Below are 22,601 nucleotides of genomic sequence, written 5' to 3'. Positions count from 1 at the left end.
GCTTCTATCGCCCCTGGAGGTGATTGGAGCGCTAAATCAGGCGCTAACGCCGAGGAGCGAGGCGCTACCTCAGAGCGCTGGCGAAGCTCATGTGATGTCAGTCAGCAATGGAACACAGACACAATGGCGCCAGCCAGTTCTTAAAGGGGAGGGCCAATCTTGTTCGCCATCCAAATCCTGTTCATTGCAGCCTTGAATCTCGGCCTGGAGAGACCTGTACATCAAATCTGCTGGAAAGAACAACGGAGAGGCCCAGGGTAAGAGCTCAGAGTGCATCCCCCACAGTCTCTTCTAAATCAATGCAAGGAAGGACAAATCAAAATGAACCTGCAAGATGCTGCTCAGTACCCAAAACTCCTTCACACAGCGTTGAATCTCTCCAGAAGAATCTCTCTCTCTCTCTCAGAATGCGTGGTGCAAAAATATCGGCGACAAAAAAAGGCAGGAAGCGGCCGCCTTTAAATAGCGCTCCCCCAGTCCCTTCCCGACTGCAAAACGTTCCCCTCAACCTGTTGTTGCTAGCGGCAGGCGGAAAGGCAGGGGGCGCCACTCAATATCTGGTCCGGGGCGTTGCACGCTCGACTGACGTCACGATCTGCAGGCGCAGGAGATCGTGGCGGTAGTGTTTAGTGCCGCTGCAAAATGTCTGATCAATTTCACGAGCGGCGCAAACATCGCCGCGCCTGGGCGCTATTTGCTATGCGCCCCGTTAGCGCCCTCTTAGGGCACTAATGGGAGGCGCTAATCAATCGAATTCTTCCCCCTAAAAGTCTTTTGTATGGTGCGCAACTGTTGCGTCGCAGTTCAGAAGTGTTTCACTTCGAAAGTGTTGCAATTCAGGGCATCACATCTCCAAAGCATCATTGAGGGACCTCCAAATGGTGCAGGCCTCTCCCCAGGAACTTAGAGTGGGCGGCACAAGCACTCCTCCCATTACCCGCACAAGCTCTGCCCATAGTTATAATCTACCCCTTATAGTTATGTAAATAACTCCGAGAAACCAAGAAAGAGAGAATCTTAACTAAAAGAAGTACTTGCCTCTCACAAGCAACGCGACATGCGATCTCCTGGCTTGGATCAACATTTCCAAGTTTGTTGCTCCAAGTTCCCAATGATAAAAACTTGTAAACACTTATTCCAACTTGTAAACACTTATTCCAAGCACGAGATTCTCATTTTTTTTGGGGGGGAGGGGAGGGGGGGATTGGGCTGGGGTGGGTGGGAAGGATGGCCCACGTTACCTAAATATCTCTTAGAAATGCAAATTTGAGACTTGGCTTTCTCTGCCCAGGTAAGGCTGTCATGTGTATCCATATTCACGTTTTAAAAAAAATTGACCTGAGGTGAGTTTCTCAAATTGCTGCTGGAAGCCACGCCTCCCCTCTGTGCAAAGTCAAATACCAGCCCTCTGTTCACAGCACAGCCAGAGGTGGAGCCTTCACTGACATTTCTCTTACCTACAGAGCTACAGGAAAAAAGCTAGCGTGTTCCTGGACACAGTCAGTAAGTCTTTGTCTTAAATATCCTCAAGAATGTTGATGGTTTTGGTCAGATGCCTGCTATGTTTTTGTACTAGTGCTTGGTTGGAGCATTAAAGTGAACTGGTTTTGTCAAATAATGTTTCTGTTAATCTGAAATTTACACCCCAGTGATTTAGTGAGCAGTAGGTCTCAGCCTACTAACTCAGGAATGCTTCCACTCCTCTTTACTAGATTTACTGAGTGCTGTGTGGTTATGCTGGTGCCTCCGCTTGCTATTTCACACCTAAAGCAGCCCGAAGTGATGATCTTCCTGGAGTGAGAGAAAAGTGTACGATTTATTTTTAAAACGCTGGGCAGAATCTGAATGCCAGTCGAGGGACTTTGAATTCTGACAAGTCTTAACTTGTGTTTAGCTTACTCGATGATGCAAAACAGGATTCAGTCAGTCTAACCAGACTGTCCTGTAACTGGATCAGTTACACATGTACAGACCCGACTCAGTAGAAATAAGGTCAAGCATTGTCTTGTATTAAGAATTTGTCTATTAGTTGTTGGTTTGCCTTTTGTTCCCATTTCTATTATAACTTTCTGCATTGTAGTTTTTTCTGTATATTTTTATCTGTCTTTTATCTGGTTTTCCTGTAGAGGCTATATAAATGCTTCCTGCTCTAGATTACTCAGTTGAAATTTGGGGAGCACGCCCTCTACAGGAAGGTGGTCTTTATATCCCACTACGAGGCCTGATACTCGAATATGTATACAAAACATGCAAATTGATCTATTTTAATCTGAACTTTTATATTTGCATGCAAAATGAAAAGGAAAAAAAATGTAAATGCTAGAAATCTGAACTAAAAGCTGAAAATCCTGAAATACACAGCAGATCTGTCAGCTTGCATTGTTGGGATGTTGGTTGTATTCTTAATTTATTCTGGCGATGTGGGCGTCGCTGGCAAGGTTGTCATTTATTACCCATCCCAAGTTGCCCTGAGAAGGTGGTGTTGGGCCTTCTTCAACTGCTGCAGTGTTATTCATTGTTTGATACACCTAAGAGGGCAGTTAAGAATCAACCACATTGTTGTGGGTCTGGAGTCCACATCAGATCAGGTAAGGACGGCAGGTTTCCTTCCCTAAAGGACATTAGTGAACCAGTTAGGTTTCTAACGACAATCTGACAGCTTCATGATCACTTTTACTGATACCAGCCTTTTATTTTACAACTGAATTCTGATTTTTAGGGGTCTTGACAGGGTAGATGTGGAGAGGATGTTTCCTCTTGTGGGAGAATCTAGAACTAGGGGTCACTGTTTAAAAATAAGGGGCCGTCCATTTAAGACAGAGATGAGGAGAAATTTTTTCTCACAGAGGGTCGTGAGTCTTTGGAACTCTCTTCCTCAGAGGGCGGTGGAAGCAGAGTCTTTGAATATTTTTAAGGCAGAGGTAGATAGATTCTTGGTAAGCAAGGGGGTGAAAGGTTATCAGGGGTAGGCGGGAATGTGGAGTAATCAGATCAGCCATGATCTTATTGAATGGCGGAGCTGTTGTATCCATGTGTTAATGGAGACACTGAAGGCAGGAGTTGGTTTCACAGGTGTTTACTGAACAAAGTCTGGAGGTGAACTAACTGATACAACACAGTATACAGGCTTATATAGCCCGAGTGGCCATTACCGGCATTACAGTACACAGGGGGCTCTTAAAGGCACATACACTACAATTCCTCCCCTTTTAGCCAACCAGTACATAATATTTTAAGTAATCATTAATTACATGTTACAAGAACAATAATCTACACATTGTTGCAGTTAATCAATTATAAGTCAGTCTCTCTGGAGGCTTCCTGACTCGGTCCGGATAACGCCTCGGTGGTGTAGTAGTTTCTGGTGGTGTAGTAGGTTCTTTTGGCAAGGCTGATTCGGCTTGAATGCCAGTGTCGGGTGCATCTGGTTCCAGTATCACCGGATCGGAGGTAGATACTATGGGTATCTCTACTTCATCATTAGGCATATAGAGTTGTGGTGTAGGTTGTCCCTTTTCGGATGACTCTATGATCTGGTCAGCATGGCGCCTTATTATGCTTTCTCCAATGTCCACGGTATACATCAGCGGTCCTAGCCGTGTGCAAATAGTTCCAGGCTGCCATTTCTCGGTACGGTAGTCCCGGGCCAAAACTTGTTGACCTATCTGGAAGGTTCTAGTTGGCCTTTCATTCATGCCTTGAAATTGCCGGTTCTCCACGTCCCTTCTGATGTTTGGCTTGATCAAATCCAGCCGGCATCTTAGGCTTCTATTGAAGAACATCATGGCGGGAGTTTGGTTTGTAACCATATGTGTTGCATTCCTGTATGCAAACAAGAAGTTATCTACATTATGCTGAAGTTTTATGTCTTCATTACCCATGGCCTTTATGGCCTTCTTGAAGGTCTGGACAAACCGTTCAGCCAATCCATTGGTGGCGGGATGGTATGGGGCGGACGTGTAGTGCTTAACCCCATTGTTTTTTAAGAACTTCCTGAATTCTTCGGACACAAATTGCGGTCCATTATCAGAACAGATCTGTTCAGGCAGCCCATTCCTGGCAAATATGGTCCTTAATACTGTGATGTTTTTTTCCGTGGTGGTGGAGGACATCTTTATTACCTCCGGCCACTTGGAGTATGCATCAACCGCGATTAAGAACATTGAGTCCATAAATGGACCAGCAAATTCGATGTGTACCCTTTGCCATGGAGATGAGGGCCACTCCCATGGATGTAGAGGGGCTTGTGGTGGAGCGTTTTGGACCTTCTGGCATCCTAGGCCGCTCTTGGTCATTTCTTCGATGTCTCCATCGATACCTGGCCACCATACAAACGCCCTGGCTAGGTTCTTCATTTTCACTCCACCCAGATGCCCCTCGTGAAGCTCCTTTAGCACTTTATCCTGGAGTTTGGGTGGAATCACCACTCTGGATCCACACATCAAGGTTCCTCGGCACACTGACAGCTGTTCTCTTCTTTGCGAGAATGCTGGCAACAGTGGTTCGCCATGTGCTGGCCATCCCTTCACTGTTAAATCGTAGACTCGTGAGAGAGTCGGGTCATTCCTCGTTTCCTTTTCAATGGCAGAATTTGTTACTGGTAGACATTCCACTATGGTAGAGTGGAACATCTCCACTGGGTCTACTGTAGGTGTCTCTTCTACCGTTGGCAACGGTAGGCGCGATAAACCGTCAGCATTCCCATGCTGTTTTGATCCTTTGTATTCTATGTCATATTGGTGTGCCCCTAGAAAAAAGGACCACCTCTGTAGCCTTTGCGCTGTCATAATGGGAACACCCTTTTTAGGGTTGAATATGGAGATGAGGGGTTGATGGTCAGTCAACAAGGTAAATTTTTGTCCGTGTAGGTAATGGTTGAATTTCTTCACCCCCACACCAGGCTGAGTGCTTCTCTGTCGATCTGGGCATAGTTACGCTCAGCTGAGTTCAATGAGCGTGACGCAAAAGCTATCGGCCGCTCCGAGCCATCAGGGAATCTATGTGATAATACCGCTCCTACGCCGTAAGGGGATGCATCGCACGCCAGTCTGATTGGCAGTGATGGGTTGTAATGAGCCAAAACTTCCTTGGACGTGATTAAGTCTTTACATTTATGGAAGGCACGGTTACAGTCTTCGTTCCATTTCCAAGTCACTCCTGTTTGTAGAAGTTCATTAAGAGGGTGCAGAAGAGTTGATAAGTTCGGTAAAAATTTATGATAGTAATTTATCAATCCCAGGAACGACCTTAATTGTGAGACATTTTCAGGTGCTGGGGCTTTTATGACCGCTTCAATTTTTTCAGGTGACTTATGCAACCCTTCCTTGTTAATTATGTGGCCACAATATGATATTTGTTTCTGGAAAAATTCGCACTTGGGGCGATTTGCTCGTAGGCCCCGTTCTCTCAGCCTAGTGAGCACCTGCTCCAAATTGGCAAGGTGCTCGTTGTCGTTTTCTCCTGTTACAAGGATGTCGTCTAGGTAGCATTGAGTCCCTGGAATCCCTTGGAGGACTTGCTCCATAGCTCTTTGCCAGATAGCTGGAGCTGATGCTACTCCGAAAACCAGTCGATTGTACTGGTACAGGCCTTTGTGTGTATTTATCGTGAGATACTTTTTAGAGGCCTCTTCAACCTCCATCTGTAGATATGCCTGTGCCAAGTCAATTTTGGTGAAACATTTCCCTCCGGATAGTGAGGCGAAAATATCTTCTATCCTCGGAAGAGGATACTGTACTGTGTGAAGGACCGGGTTTACAGTCACCTTGAAGTCTCCACAGATGCAAATTTTTCTCTGTTCTTCAGATTTATCATTATTCAACGTTTTCTTCATGACCGGGACAATGGGTGTTGCCCACTCGCTCCAATCTATCTTGGATAATACGCCTGCCTTTTCCAAATTCTCCAGCTCTGCCTCGACTGCTGGACGAATTGCGTATGGCACCGGCCTTGCCTTAAAAAACTTGGGAATTGCCGCATCTTCTACTTTTATTGAGGCGGTGATGCCTTTCAAGGTTCCTAGTTTCTCTTGAAACACTTCCTTGGCATTGGCCAAGATGTCTTTTAATCGTTCAGGTATGACGTCATCATCATTTTTTTTCTTACTGGTCACCGTCAGTGCCTGAATGGAGTGCCAGTCTAAACGTATCTTCCTGATCCATTCACGTCCCAACAGCGGTGGACCACCATCTTGCAGAATGTATAAATACAACTTCTGTATTTCCTTGCCGTTGTATACAACAGGCACCCTTATTTTTCCTTTGGGGTATAATTTCTGCCCCGTATATGTTTTCAAGATAATGGATGTGTCTTTTAAAGGTATATGCGGAAATAGCCGCTCGTAATCCCGTCGATTTATGACGGTCAGAGCTGATCCTGTATCTAGCTCCATTATAACTGGGGACCCTGCTATCGTGAGGGTAACCCAAATGGTCTGGTAATCTTCTTTGGCAATTACATTATGTAATTTGAGACAGCTTAGTCTCTTGTTTCCGGAGTCGCTATCGCTCTTCTGGTCTTCGGAGCTAATGTCCGTCATCACTTGTACCTTTCTGTACTTTTCCTTATTGGTTTTTTTCCTGTCCGTGGGTTTTTTTTGTCCAGATCGGCATACACGTGCAATGTGTCCAATCTTTCCGCATTGCCTGCATGCTTTGTCCTTGAACCAGCAGTCCCTCTGGTCATGGGTGGATCTGCCGCAGCGATAACATCTCTCGAAACCCTGTGTCATTTCATGGGTGCCGAAGTCCTGTGTCTTTTGCTGTATCTCTGCAGCTCCTCTTGCGGCTGCTTCGTATGATACAGCCATACTGAAAGCCTTGTCCAGTGTCAAATCTTTCTCAGGAAGCAGCCTTTTCTGTGTTCCTTCACATAGGAGACCGCAGACGAATTTGTCTCGAAGAGAATCTGCCAGTCCTGCCCCGAATTGGCAGTGTTTTGATAGCTTTCTTAATTCGGTGAGGTAATCAGCGTTACTTTCATTCTTGTGCTGATTCCTCTTGAAGAATTTGAATCGTTCCGCTATCAGCAGCGGTGTTGGGTTTAAGTGCTCCTGTAGGGTATCAACAATTTCTTTAAAATTCTTGTCCTTTGGCTTGGCTGGAGTGATTAAATTTCGTAACAGTCCGTATGTCTTTGCGCCCATTAGATTTAGCAGTACTGAAGCTTTTTTTTCATTTTCTATTCCATTTGCTGTGCAATATACCTCCACTCTTTCCACATATGTGGTCCAATCCTCTATATCATTATCGAAAGCATCAATATTGCCAGCCTTAGGCATCCTGGAAAAAAAATGGCGCTTCCCGCGCTTTCCTTTCTTCCCTGCAGAAAAAAAAATGGCGCTTCCTGCGCTTTCCCGCCGCTGCTGCTGCTGACAACGCTGTTTTCCGCGTTTTTTTTAATTTACAGGTGGAGACTTGTTCCCGCCGGACTCTCTGGGACTTTCCCCCCCCCTCTGCTAGGTCCGAACGCCGACCTGCTTTGCAGCGCTGGCCGTCTCCCGAGTGCTCCCCCCCCTCTGTTTCTGTTTGCCTCCGCCTTCGCTGCTTGGCCTCGCTGCAGAGCCAGCCGATGGAGCCCCAGCCCGCCACCCAGGAAGGATTATTGCAGTACCTGCCACCAGCTCGGCTAGCTGGTGAAACCACAGTTTTCTTCTTTTTTTTTCTTGCTTTTCTTCGACTTTGGGCGTCTGAGGAATCGATGTCCTTGAGGTGCTGCCGAATTGCAGGTAAGTCCGTTTCCAATTCGTCGCCACTGTTGTATCCGTGTGTTAATAGAGACACTGAAGGCAGGAATTGGTTTCACAGGTGTTTACTGAACAAAGTCTGGAGGTGAACTAACTGATACAACACAATATACAGGCTTATATAGCCCGAGTGGCCATTACCAGCATTACAGTACACAGGGGGCTCTTAAAGGCACATACACTACAGGAGCAGGCTCGAGGGGCCGAGTCGCCTACTCCTGCTCCTAATTTGTATGTTCGTATGTTAAACTTCCACAGTGGGATAAAAACGCACTTTCTCTAGATTGCCAGGTTTCTAGATTACTCATCCAATAACATAACCACAACACTGCCATAATCCACAACACTGCCATAACCCACATAAGCTGAAATGTCATAATATTTGCAGATGCTGATTGACCTGCTGTGTATTTCCAGCATCATTTTATTTATTTTATATATGCATACTTTTATGAACATATAACCATTTTTTTTAAGTTGCAGTGGTTGGGTTTTAAAATATTGGACAGTGCGCCAAAACAAAACTCAATTTAGACTTCCCCCTAAGCCTAATCTGTACTCCATATTTTAGGTCTTGTAGAAATGAAGTTTCTTTAACAGCTGTGTCCTAGAGAAGCTGACCAGTAGCTCTCCTTTTCCAGTATTTCCCAGTGGCGTTTTACCACCAGTCACTGATAAATCGGTGTGGTACTGGTGATAATTGACAAGAATCATGCAGATTATCTGAACACTTGATCTGGGAACAGGCCGTGTTATAGTCTCCTCTATGTTGATGCAGTATATCATGTGTGAATCTCAAGTACGGAGAATGTGTGCATAGTTGATGCAGCGTATATGTAATAGTGAGTTGTGAAATGTGGAGATTATTCTCAGTAACTTTCTGTGGTAAACAATATGAGGAACGTATGTGTTGAGAGGAATGGAACATTTTTTAAATATTCGTGCTTAGTGGTGCGAAGCCAGATTTAACACAGTTCGATGCTCCCTTTATTCTATGGCAACAATGCACTTAAATTCTATCTTCAACAGAGCCTTCACTACTGCACTAGTATGCTACAAACAACACTTTAGTGTGCGCTAGGTTTTCCCCCCTGTAATTAAAGTAACAGAATGTTGGGTACACTTTCAGTTTATGTTATGACAAGCCCATTGTCCACTATTTTGACCCATATGCCTATTTTTTGTAATCTTTTATCCTTGAGGTCCCATGGCCCACTGAACGTTCAGTGTATCTCCTTGTCTTCATGTGTTGTAAGGCTTATATTATGTACATTGTTCTGGAAGTTCAGTTTTTTTAAGTTACAAGAAACACCTTGTTTCATTCTTCAGCTTGTTCTGCCTATCACAGAAACACAATTTGGCACTGAACCAAGTTTACAGACTGGGGTTGCACTGGGAGAGGATACAGCTTTTTTTTTAAATATTGGATTAAATTCATTGGGCTAGGATCAAACCACACCAGCACTCCTCATATAGTCACTCAGCGCAGGCCCAGCTTTCATTTTATTTGAACAGCAGTGTTCTCCTGCTTGCTGGTGTGTGTCTGTGCAAATAAATTTTACAGCATTGTCAATACTTTCCAGCATCCTGGAAATGCTTGATTCTCAATCAGAAGAGATGAAAGAGTTCAGATATTTAAGGCAGAACAGTTGAATATGGGGTGATCTGATAATGGAATTGCTCATCAGTCATGTTGCAGTAATACAATATTAAACATCTATAATGTGATTGTGATAATCCTATGCCCTACTGTAGCGCTAAACAGCCACGGGTTTGTCAATTACACTCTATCAAGAAAAGTGGTTACGATCACCCTTAAGAAGCTTTTGTTTTTAAATAATAAAATCCTAATGCAATCTGTGTCAGTAATGTTATCTTCTGGTAATGATGCATGAACTATAACTCGATTGGGAGGAAAGCCATGAGCCTTTAACATATTCCTGCCATTTAACAAGCTCATCAAAAGTCATGGATCATTGTGTGCACTTTTGCACCATAAAGCCTTCTGCCTGGAGCTTCATTACAATGAAGCAACTGCTGTCCCATTATTTAAAAGTAGTCTCTCTTTGCATTTTTGGATTTATAAAAGTTTTTTAGACTTCCTGTTATAGGAAAGTCAAAAATAATGCCTCTCTTCCTTCTGAATTATCAGTAGGTTGCACCGCTATAGATAGATATTGGGATAGGAAAAAGGAAGTGTATGGGGCTAGTTGATACTCCTTTATGGTTCTGAGAGCTAGACCCAGATGAAGACGCAGAGGCTAGTGGACTAAGATTTTGCAATAAGATGCGAAAGAAGGATGTTGGAGAATTAGCTGGGAGAGACAATGTGCCCACACTGAAGTAATGTGTGCAGTAACGGAATGTATTCAGTGAGAAGATTGCGATGGCCAGTACATCTGTTATATAGCTGAAGATGACAACAACTTGCATTTATATAGCATCTTTAACGTAGCTAAATGTCCCAAGGCACTTCACAGGAGCCTAGTTAGACAAAACATATTGACATTAGTATCATCAGGCAATCAAATGAGTCTCAGTGGAAGATGACAGTTTGGAAGGTTGAAGCTGGTGGGATTATGTAAGGAAATGCCTGAATGAAATAGCCACAACTGGCAGATAGGTGCAGGAATTGGCAGTGGCATGAATGCAGTGGAACAGTCTTGTGGTGTTCATGGCAAGCCTGGTTACAATGACTGGCTTGCACATAATCATAGATTTCCAGGCAGAGAAAATCAATTTCCTTATATACAATTCCATATGCAAGCATAAGTGTTCCTAGTTCATATTTTTGACACTCTGCAAGCTAAATATTGACACCAGCTCATCTAGGAATCTCTTTACACACAAGTAGCAACTTTAAATTAATGTTTATTAAAAAGGATAATTCAATAACACAGGCCTCGATATTAACCCCTCCACAACGGGTGGGAGGAGGTCGGGGTGGAAGTTAAAACACTAAAAACGCAAAACCCAATTCAACGCACACATGACTGCCAGCATTTATTTGGTGGCGAGCAAGTGTCCCATCTTGGAGAGGCGGGGCACTTCATTAACATATTTAAATCAGGCTCCCACAGTGTAATTGGGAGCCCGTTTTAAATTTAACAGTTTCCGTATGTGTTTCCCAGGGCTCGGGAAACCCAGCAGCAAAAGGGAGGCAAGAGCTTCCAGCTACAAAAGTTAAGTGCCTTGTATAGCATTCCTTGTGGGCCAGGAGGAACAGGACTGCACCCCCCAGTACCTCAAGGAAGCCTTCAGCCTCCATTTTTCCGATCACTGCCTCCCTGTAGCTCCAGTCGCAATCACCAGCCTGCACTCCCCTCCCCAATATGCAAGCTGTCTCCCTCCCATGATCGCAGCCGACCCTCCCTAAGCCCAGCTCTGTCGCCTGCCCATCTCCCAATTGCCAGAGAGAATCACCAAGTGCTGCGGCCTCCTGACGCTGCTTTTCCCGCCCGGGAGAACATAAGAACATAAGAAGTAGGAGCAGGAGTAGGCCATACGGCCCCTCGGGCCTGCTCCGCCATTCAATAAGATCATGGCTGATCCGAATCTAGACTCACGTCCACTTCCCTGCCCTCTCCCCGTAACCCCTAATTCCCTTATCTGCTAGGAAACTGTCTATCTCCATTTTAAATTTATTTAATGTTGCAGCTTCCGCAGCTATCTGGGGTAGCAATTCCATAGATTTACTACCCTCTGAGTGAAGAAGTTTCTCCTCATCTTAGTTTTGAAAGGGCAGCCCCTTATTCTTAGATTATGCCCCCTAGTTCTAGTCTCACCCATCAGTGGAAACATCCTCACCGCATCCACCCGATCAAGCCCCCTCACAATCTTATATGTTTCGATAAGATCGCCTCTCATTCTTCTGAACTCCAATGAGTAGAGTCCCAACCTACTCAACCTTTCCTCATACGTCAACCCCCTCATCTCCGGAATCAACCGAGTGAACCTTCTCTGAACCGCCTCGAGAGCAAGTATATTTTTTCTTAAATATGGAAACCAAAACTGCACGCAGTATTCCAGGTGTGGCCTCACCAATACCCTGTATAACTGCAGCAAGACTTCCCTGTTTTTATACTCCATCCCCCTCGCAATAAAAGCCAAGATTCCATTGGCCTTCCTGATCACCTGCTGCACCTGCATACTAACCTTTTGTGTTTCATGCACCAGGACCCCCAGATTCCTTTGTACTGTAGCACTTTGCAGTTTCTCTCCATTTAGATAATAACTTGCTCTTTGATTTTTTCTGCCAAAGTGCATAACCTCACACTTTCCAACATTATATTGCATCTGCCAAATCTCTGCCCACTCACTTAGCCTGTCTATGTCCTTTTGCAGGTTTTTTGTGTCCTCCTCACTCACTGCTTTCCCTCCCATCTTTGTATCGTCGGCAAACTTGGATATGTTGCACTTGGTCCCTTCCTCCAAATCGTTAATATAGATTGTAAAGAGTTGGGGTCCCAGCACTGACCCCTGCGGAACACCACTAGTTACTGATTGCCAGCCCGAGAATGAACCATTTATCCCAACTCTTTGTTTTCTGTTAGATAGCCAATCTTCCACCCATGCCAGTATATTACCCCCAACCCCGTGATTTCTTATCTTGATCAGTAATCTTTTGTGTGGAACCTTGTCAAATGCCTTTTGGAAGTCCAAATACACTACATCCACTGGTTCCCCTTTATCCACCCTGTATGTTACATCCTCAAAGAATTCAAGCAAATTTGTCAAACATGACTTCTCCTTCATAAAACCATGCTGACTCTGTCCTATTAAATTATGTTTATCCAAATGCTCTGTCACTGTTTCCTTAATAATGGACTCCAACATTTTGCCAACCACAGATGTTAGGCTAACTGGTCTATAGTTTCCAGCTTTTTGTCTACTTCCCTTCTTAAATAAGGATGTTACATTAGCAGTTTTCCAATCTGCCGGGACCTTTCCTGAGTCCAGGGAGTTCTGGAAAATAATCACCAATGCATCCACAATCCCTACCGCCACTTCTCTCAAGACCCTAGGATATAGGCCATCAGGTCCGGGGGATTTATCTGCCTTAAGTCCCATTATTTTACTGAGTACCATCTCCTTAGTGATTTTAATCGTGTTTAGCTCCTCCACCCCCCCTCCCATTGCCCCCTGTTTGTCCAGTGTTGGGATATTTTTAGTGTCCTCTACTGTAAAGACTGATACAAAATATTTGTTCAGCGTCTTTGCCATCTCCATGTTCCCCACCACTAGTTTCCCGGTCCCATCCTCTAAGGGACCAACGTTCACTTTAGCCACCCTTTTTGACAGGCTGACAATTTGTCCAGCTGTCAGGTGGGAAACGGAATTTAAACATTGCTAATGAAGTCCAGCTGTTAAATTCAGCAGGACCTCCACATCCTCAGCCTCGCTGGGTTCTTTGGCCACTTTCGTGCCGCTCTCCTGCCCCATAAATATCAAGGCCATATCATCTCAGTGTGAAAGCTGCAAAACTAAGAAATTTTGTCAGATTCCACGGGGTAGAATTGGTTTGCATTTCATCTGTTTCACAAAGTGCAATTTCACAACACAGCGCTCTATTGGCTGAGGCGCCCTTGACAGCTGCCTGAATCAAACGCACGTATCATTACAATACAGGAAACTTTCGTTTAACCAGAGGTTAAAAGTCCGGAAAGCTCTATCTACTGGCAAAATTCAGGAGCCGTTTTCTATAAGATTTTTTACTTCTCGTTGCTTTTTTTTTCCCAGTCAGGCTCTGCAAGGTCTGTAGCTAAGCAACAGCTTCAGCTAGAGACGCTTGCTGCTGCAGCCGACTGTTTTGAAGCTGTTGCTAAGCAACAGGGTTTGTTGATTCACACCAGCTCGGTCCCATCAGTGCCGGATACCAGAAAGTTTCCTGTATGTTAGGGTCCGATATCTGAATCAGGACCCTTTTGAGAAACTAATGTCCGGGAACATAAGAACATAAGAACATAAGAAATAGGAGCAGGAGTAGGCCAATCAGCCCCTAGAGCCTGCTCCGCCATTCAATAAGATCATGGCTGATCTGATCCTAACCGCCAATCCACTATCACAGAACCATCTCCTGAATCTAACAGAATTAGACACACAAAATAGGAGCAGGATCAGGCTACACGGCCCCTGGGCCCGCTCCGCTACCCACAGGGCCATGACCGATCCGAACCTAGACTCATGTCCAAATTCCTGCCCGCTCCCCGTAACCCTTCATTCCCTTTACTTCTAGGAAACTGTCTATTTCTGTTTTAAATTTATGTAATGATGTAGCTTCTACAGCTTTTTGGGGCAGCATATTCCATGGACCTACCACCCTCTGAGTGAAGTAGTTTTTCCTCATCTCAGTTTTGAAAGAGCAGCCCCTTATTCTAAGACTATGCCCCCTAGTTCTAGTTTCACCCATCATTGGGAACATCCTCCCCGCATCCACCCGATCCAACCCCTTCACAATCTTATATGTTTCAATAAGATCGCCTCTCATTCTTCTGAACTCCAATGAGTAGAGTCCCAATCTACTCAACCTCTCCTCATATGTCCATCCCCTCATCCTCGGGATTAACCGAGTGAACCTTCTTTGTACTGACTCGAGAGCAAGTATGTCCTTTCTTAAGTATGGACACCAAAACTGTACGCAGTATTCCAGGTGCGGTCTCACCAATACCTTGTACAACTGAAGCAATACCTCCCTATTTTTATATTCTATCCCCCTAGCAATGAAAGCCAACATTCCATTGGCCTTCTTAATCACTTGCACCTGCATACTAACCTTTTGAGTTTCGTGCACCAGGACCCCCAGATCCCTTTGTACTTCAGTACTCTCCAGTTTCTTGCCATTAAGATAACAACTTGCTCTACGATTTTTCCTGCCAAAGTGCATAACCTCACACTTTCCAGTATTGTATTCCATCTGCCAAATCTCTGCCCACTTACTTAGCCTGTCTATGTCCCCTTGCAGGTTTTTTATGTCCTCCTCACTCACTACTTTCCCTCCCATCTTAGTATCATCTGCAAACTTTGATATGTTACACTCGGTCCCCTCCTCCAAATCGTTAATATAGATTGTAAAGAGTTGGGGACCCAGCACTGACCCCTGCGGAACACCACTAGTTACTGATTGCCAGTCTGAGAATGAACCATTTATCCCAACTCTCTGCCTTCTGTTAGATAGCCAATCCTCTATCCATGCCAGAATATTACCCCCAATCCCGTGATTTTTTATCTTAAGCAATAATCTTTTGTGTGGCACCTTGTCAAATGCCTTTTGGAAGTCTAAATATACTACGTCCACTGGTTCACCTTTATCCACCCTATATGTTACTTCCTCAAAGAACTCCAGCAAATTTGTCAAACATGACTTCCCCTTCATAAAACCATGCTGACTTTGTCTTATTAAACTATGATTATCCAAATGTCCTGTTACTGTCTCCTTAATAATGGACTCCAAAATTTTACCTACCACAGATGTTAGGCTAACCGGTCTATAGTTTCCAGCCTTCTGTCTACTGCCCTTTTTAAATAAGGGTGTTACATTAGCAGTTTTCCAGTCTGCCGGGACCTTTGCCGAGTCCAGGGAGTTTTGGAAAATTATTACCAATGCATCCACAATCCCTACCGCCACTTCCCTCAAGACCCTAGGATGTAAGCCCTCACAGGCTCACCACCCCAGAGGACGCCCGCCAAAGGTGTCGAGACAGGAGCAGCAGGAAAGTGAGCAAGAGGCCTCCACATCTGCTGAAGCCACAAGGGAACATGATGTAGGAGCACGCATAAGAGGAAGATAAAGCACAAGTAGTCACAAGGGTAGTAACTTGGGTGAAATTTGATGTATTGTTAGAAAAAGCCATCAGATTAATAATGTTAATAAAAAATCTGATGGCTACTGCTGTAGTTGTGGCGTGTGTCATTTTGCTATTGGGACTTTCACATTGAGGGCTTAGGATTACTTGCAATTGTCAGCATGCTGGTCAAATAGCTAGGAATCCGCAGGGCCTTGGCCATTGTCGATGCTCAGGTAAGAAGCTGCGAGGCAAAAGTGTTTGATTGACTAGGCTAAGCAAATCTGGCCAGGATGACTGTGTTCCTTGCATCCTGGGCAGCAATGTTCTCGCGTAATGCTGCCGCTGGTTGATGGGACTCTGCAGGATGTTCGTTTTCGAACTCCTCCTCCTCCTCCTCATCTGAGAAGGATATGTGAGGAGCCACTTGGTCCTCAGGAATCTGCAAGCCACGACGCTGTGCCATGTTGTGAAGTGCACAACAAACCACGACGATTCTATAGACCCTGGCTGCCGAGCACTGCAGAGCTCCACCTGATCTATCCAGGCATCTGAAGTGCATCTTCAGCAAACCGATGGTTTGTTCAATAATGGATCTGGTGGAAATGTGGCTGGAGTTGTAGCGCTCCTCAGCTTCGTTGGCTGGCCTCCTCAACGGCGTCATCAGCCACGTCCTCAGGGGATAGCCCTTGTCTCCAAGTAGCCATCCGTTAAGTTGGTCTGGCGGACTGAATAGCGGAGGTACACTAGACTGGACCAGTATGAAGGAGTCATGGCAACTGCCAGGGTACATGGCACAAATATGCAAAATCTCCTTCTTGTGGTCACACACCAGCTGAACGTTGAGGGAGTGGAAGCCCTTGCGGTTGACAAAAACACCTGGATTGCGATGGGGTGCCCTAAGGGCCACATGTGTGCAGTCAACGACGCCCTGCACCCTTGGAAAGCCTGCCAGATGAGCTAATCCAACCGCTCGCGCCGTGACACTTGCTCGATCCTTGGTGAAATGGATGTGATTGTGCGCGAGGGCAAAGAGGGCATCGGTTACCTGTGTGATGCAAGTGTGTGCGGCCACCTGGGAGATGCCGCTGATGTCTGCTGCTGATCCCTGGAATGAGCCTGAGGCAAAAAAGTCAAGTGCAGTGGTGACTTTGATGGCCACTGGTAATGCTTGTCCACCTGGTCCTCTGGGCAGCAGGTCTTGCTGTAGCATTGCGCAGATGTCAGTCACTACCTCTCGCAAAAGTGGAGCTGCCTTTGGCACTGCTGCTCAGACATGTTGAGCTAGGTGACCCTGTTTGGGGGGTATCTCCTGCGCCGACGGGCTTCCAGGCGCTGGCCCCTTCTGGCCTGTGCAGCTTCAGGTGGGTGAGCAGCAGCCTGGCGCTCCTGCTACTGCTGCTGTTGCTGGTGCTGCTGTTGTTGTTCCTGGTTCTGCTGCTGCCGCGGCTGTTGCTCGAGCTCCTCTAATGCCCAGATGGGAAGGAAATAAATGGCTCCCATGCTTCTGGTATATGCCTCTGTTGAGGAAGCGCTGAGTGAAGGTGGCGAGAGGGGTTTCCCAGGAGGCCACACTGGAGATGGGTGTGAGGCTCCAACCTTCCACAGGTGTGGTTAAGCCTTGTAAAAGTTGCCCCAGACCTGAGACCACTAAATCCTGCCACCTGCAAATCATGGCTGATCAAATCTCCTCTTTAATGGTTGACCTGCAGTTGATAGTCAGCAATCCAATAGTGCTCCCACCAGGTTTCACATTCGTGATTCCCACCAGGCAAGTTTTACATGGGAAAAGGGTTAAAGTTGCAAGGGCCTGTTAAAATAGGATTATAGAGGCCATTTAGTAGTAATTAAGGGCCTTAAAGACCAGTCCCGCCTGTATCTCTTGCCCAAAACCTTAAATCTGTGTCCCCTAGTCCTTGTACCATCAACTAGTGGGAACAGCCTTTCCCCATCTAGCCTATCCAAACCTGTCATAATCTTGTACACTTCTATCAAATCACCCCTCAACCTCCTTTGCTCTAATGAAAACAAATCCAGCTTCTGCAACCTATCCAGTTGGCTGAACTAAGAGGCTTAACTAAGATGAGGAACAACTTGTGTTATATTTTGGCAGTTTCTAACTTTTATTTAAGCGACTACTAAGTAAATTATAAAGGTCTGTAACTTGATTGTATTAATGTAACACGATTGAAACTCAGTCACGTTTATCAGGTTTTAGATGTGCTGTCTATTTTGTTGATAGTGATCAGCATGAGTGCAGTAGAGTTTTGCGTTCCTGGTTTTATTTGCATAAAGATCAGATTGTATCATTGATCAAAAAGCAGGCTGTTTCCATGATCTAATTAGCAGCATAGTGCCTTTGACTATTTAGGACTGGTTTTGTCCCATTGTGAAGATTTATTTGTTGCAGGCATGCAAATATTTCTTGTTAATCAGGTTAGCCACCAGTTTTATGTGAAACATCTGGTGTCCTGTCATTAATTGGATGTGTGTGTCACATCAAAGAGTTAACAGAAACTTTGGAAGTTCAGGTTGATGACCTTTCGCCAGAAATTTTGGTATTGACACCAAAGGACGTAAAAACTGGGCATTCGGAACAGCACAGAGATACTTTTGCTCACAGACCAAGATTGATTTACAAACAAAATTTGACACCGAGCCACATAGGGAGATATTAGTACAGGCTTGATCAAAGAGGTAGGTATAAAGGAGCATCTTAAAAGAGGAAAGTGAGGTAAAGAGGCGGAGAGAGTTAGGGAGGGAATTCCAGAGCTTAGGGCTTCGACAGCTGAAGACATGGCTATCAAAGGTGGAGCAAAGAAAATCGGGGCTGTGCAAGAGGCCAGAATTGGAGGAGCGCAGAGATCTTGGAGGATTGTAGAGCTGGAGGAGGTTACAGAGATAGGGAGGGGTGAGGCCATGGAGGGATTTGAAAACAAGGATGAGAATTTTAAAATCCCTCCCAATTTATATTCCATTTATGACCCTGGAAGCACATTTTTGAAGGTTTTTTTGTGGCCAAGAAAAATCAGTTGAAATTCCTCTGTGCCACGCCTACAGTGGACCAATGACAGATGAACTTTTTGCATTACATTCCCACGAGGCAACCATAGTGTTCTAAACTAATGAGGATCAGTTACCAACGTCATGTGGTTACAAGGGAGATTACTGTACAAAGTGAAACTCACCCAATATCTGCCCAAGCCTATCTTTATCAGCCCCATCCAATCAAGCCCAGAACTTGGCTTGGTGATGTGCTTAGTACTGCGATTACTGGAAAGCAATATGGCCAGTGAGATTGTTTAAGAGTTACTATTAGGCAATGAGATTCATAGAAAGTGTCACTAACAATTGTAAAGGTCACATGATTACTATTGATTATTGAGATTCCTCAATAGCGACACATATATATAGATAAAAGTGCTATATTGACCCAATCCAATATAAATGCATTCCTCTCTGATTGTAAATGTGGTGCATTATCGCACCTTTGCCCCCTTTATCGTTTTGCAACATTTGTTATGGTTACTCATGCCATTCTCCTCCATCTCCTCTCCTTTGTTCAGCTCCACTGCCACATGGTTTCACTGCTATCTATCTGAAAGTAGCCAGCGTTTCTCCTGCAATGGGTTCTGTTAAGTCTGTGTGTTATAGTGAGAATTACTACACAGACCACAAGAGTAAATTTTAACAGGTCTTTACTAATCGAAGGTCCGGGCTGAACTGCCCAATAAATCATTACACAGCACTTATATACTGGTGTGGTCACCACCGGTATTACAGTATACAGCAGCCAAGATAAAGTAGTGCAACCCTTAAAATAGTTCTCTTAAAGGTGGAACGGTTACATACACTACAATCCTCCCTTTTTAGCTTAACAGTATATATATTCCCCATTAAACATAACATCATATCATATATACACAACTTCATGTAAAAACAGTTCACAGATTCAGTCTCTGCGGAGGCGCCTCCTGCGCTTCCTGACTCGGTCCGGATAACGCCTCGGTGGTGTAGTAGTTCTCGGTGGTGTAGTAGGTTCTCGTTGCTGGGGTGACTCATCTAATAGTCCTTCACTGGACTTAACAGCTTGAACTTTCGTAACTTCAGAACCAGCATTGCTGACTTCTAAAGGCTCGAGTACCTTGGGAAGTTTTTCTACTTCCAGACTGATTTGGCTCAGTTCGGAGGGACCACGTGCGTGACCTGGTAGGGGTGATAATGGTTCAGATGAGTCATCATCTTCTGCTTCTTCTCTATTGTCTTCTATTTCCTCCATCACTTCAGCTTTTGCCTCTGCCACCAATCCCCTGAGTGGCTTATTACTGCTGACACTGCTCACAAAAGGGTGCTCTTTCTTCTTAGCTTTCAACTGATCGATGAATTTGACATATTCCCTTTCTTGCTCAGCTTTGATTCGTTTGGCCTCATCGCGCAGACGGTTTGTGTGTTCCTGCTCCATTTTCTCAATCAGCTGCTTCTGCTGTCTTCCCAGATTCTCCAACTCTGTGTCAAATAACTTTTTCTTTGCATTCATCTCTTGCTCAAAACGGCGAATCATTTGTTCTAATTGCTGTTGTAGTTTGAAATTGAGTTGAGTTCGAGCCCGGTGTTCCTCGGCAATGTGCATGTCTGTAGACTGGACAGACTCAGAATTCTCTGTCAAACTATGTTGTTGTTGTTCAGTGGAATTCTGTTCTGATACTTTGTTCTCTTCTGAAGCATTTATGCACTCCTTCGTTTTTCCATCATTAGTCTGCAAGTCCATTTTAGACTTGTCTTTTGCACATGGCCTGGTCTTACCATCATCAGTTCCAGAGTCTGAGCTGATTGTCTTCACTGAGTTCTCACTCTCTGCTTTGTCACTGTCACTGCTGCATATGCCCTCATCCAATATTCTGGACAATCGTTCAGGTTTGACATCTTTTATTCCGGAATCTACCGTTATTGCTTTTAGGGAGCGCCAGTCCATATTTATTTTCCTGATCCACTCCCGTCCCAGAAGTGGTGGACCTCCCTCAGGTAGTACATATATGTCCATTCCTTGGTGTTCTTTGCCCTTGTGCACCACCTTGACTTTTATCTTTCCGATGGGGTATACTTTTTGCCCCGTGTATGTCTGCAATACTATCTCCGTATCCCGTAGGGGAATATGTGTGAATAACCTTTTGTAATCTTGCTTATTCATGACCGTCAACGCCGATCCGGTGTCCAATTCCATCTTCACGTGGACTCCTGCTATCTGAAGTGTGACTCAGATAGTTTGTCGGTCAGCTTCCTTACTCACATTGTGAATTCTCAGACTACCCAGTTCCTTGCTGTTGGAGTCTGAATCCGAATTCTGTTCATCCGAACTCTTCTCAGCCACCTTATGTACCTTTCTGCACTTTTCCTGCGGTGACTTTTTGTTGCTGGTCTTCTTTCCTGACCGGCATACTTTAGCTATGTGACCAAGCTTGCCACATTTTCTACATTCCTGGTTTTTAAACCAGCATTGGTTCTGATCGTGTGTTGTCTTTCCACAACGATAACATTTCGTTGTACCCAAAGCCATTTGATCTACGCTGAGTACCGCTGCCTTCAGCTGCATTTCCGCAGTGCCTCTCGCTGCGGCTTCGTGCGATGCTGCAATAGTGACAGCCTTATCAAGTGTAAGATCATTCTCTTCAAGCAACCGCTTTTGTGTTCCTTCTTTCGACAATCCACACACGAATTTGTCTCTCAGTGCCTCTGTCAGTCTTTCCCCAAACTGACAGTATTTCGCTAGCTTACGCAGTTCAATTAAATACTCCGCGTTGCTTTCCTCTTTCAGTTGCGTTCTCGCATAAAATTTAAATCGTTCCGCTAACATCAGCGGTGTGGGGTTCAAATGATTTTTCAGGACAGCAACAATTTTAGCGAAAGTCTGATCCGCCGGTTTAGCTGGTGATAGAAGATGCTTCAATAGCCCGTATGTCTTCGCACCCATTGAGTTTAGTAAGGTTAGTGCTTTATCTTCATCTGATATTTTATTTGCCTTACAATATATCTCTATGCGTTCTACATACGTGGCCCAATCTTCAACATCGGGATCGAAATCGTTGATGTTACCACGCTTAGGCATCCTCGCAATCTTCTTGAGAAACAAAAAGAAATTTTTCTTTTATTTATTTTTTCAAAATGGTGGTTTCCCGCACTTGTCTTCTTCCCCGCCTACGAAAATGGCGGCTTCCCGCGTTTGCCTTTCTCCCCCGCTGGCTGTAATGGCGATTGCCGTATTGCTGCGTTCGCCCTCCCCAGCGGTTTTCAAATCGTGCCTCCCAGCCCCTCTTGCAGTCCGGTCCTTTCCCCCCCGGCTGCGGCTGAGTTCTCCGCGTTTTTTTAAAAAAAATTCTCCCGCGCCTTACGCTGTCTCGGTCGCTGCGCCTCGCGGCCTCGGTAGCTGCCCGGCCTTTTTCACCGGTCGCGGTCGAGCTCTCTCTCGACGCTGTTGCGTCTCCCAGCCCGCTTGCAGCCCGGTCTCTCACACCGGCTGCGTTTGCATTCACCGCGGCTTCCGTGCCTTACGCTGCCCCAGTCTCAGCGCCTCTGGCCCCGACTTCTGTCTGGCTTTTTTCCCCGGCCGTGGTCGAGTTCTCCGCCCTTCTATCCTCCGTTTTTCCCTCCCCTACTTCACAGCCAACGTGGCCGACTTGCTGTTCGTCGCTGATCGGCTTACCCACCACCGTGATAGAAGGGATGATCACTGCCTGTTGCTGACGGAAGGCTTCGTGTCAGAATTCTTCCTTTGCTCTGCAGACCCGAGTCTTTTCTCAGCAGAATGATGAGGGCGGATGCCTCTTCTCGACGCCCGTTAAACTGCCTTGGATGTATCTCTGCTGCAGGGTAAGATCGTACTCGTCGCCACTGTTAAGTCTGTGTGTTATAGTGAGAATTACTACACAGACCACAAGAGTAAATTTTAACAGGTCTTTACTAATCGAAGGTCCGGGCTGAACTGCCCAATAAATCATTACACAGCACTTATATACCGGTGTGGTCACCACCGGTATTACAGTATACAGTAGCCAAGATAAAGTAGTGCAACCCTTAAAATA

General features: G+C 45.3%; 1 protein-coding gene across 2 annotated transcripts in view; it reads left to right on the top strand.

The window, feature by feature from the left end:
• Positions 1 to 22,601, top strand: part of rab27b (RAB27B, member RAS oncogene family) — a 204,271-nt gene that overhangs the window by 131,158 nt on the left and 50,512 nt on the right. Inside the window, exon 1 of one of the 2 annotated variants that reach the window (XM_085974703.1) lies at positions 1,397 to 1,503. The exons of the other annotated variant lie outside the window; for it this stretch is intronic. The gene's annotated coding sequence lies outside the window, so the exon portion shown is untranslated. Of the gene's footprint in view, positions 1 to 1,396; positions 1,504 to 22,601 lie in introns of those variants that run through there. 2 annotated transcript variants of the gene reach the window in all.

Source organism: Somniosus microcephalus, chromosome 2 (assembly GCF_052327205.1).
Source record: "Somniosus microcephalus isolate GS21.2 chromosome 2, FLI_Smic_1.0, whole genome shotgun sequence".
NCBI classification, from domain to species: Eukaryota; Metazoa; Chordata; class Chondrichthyes; order Squaliformes; family Somniosidae; genus Somniosus; species Somniosus microcephalus.
The sequence above is the reverse complement of the archived record's forward strand: the minus strand, read 5'-3'. Positions and strand labels throughout refer to the sequence as shown.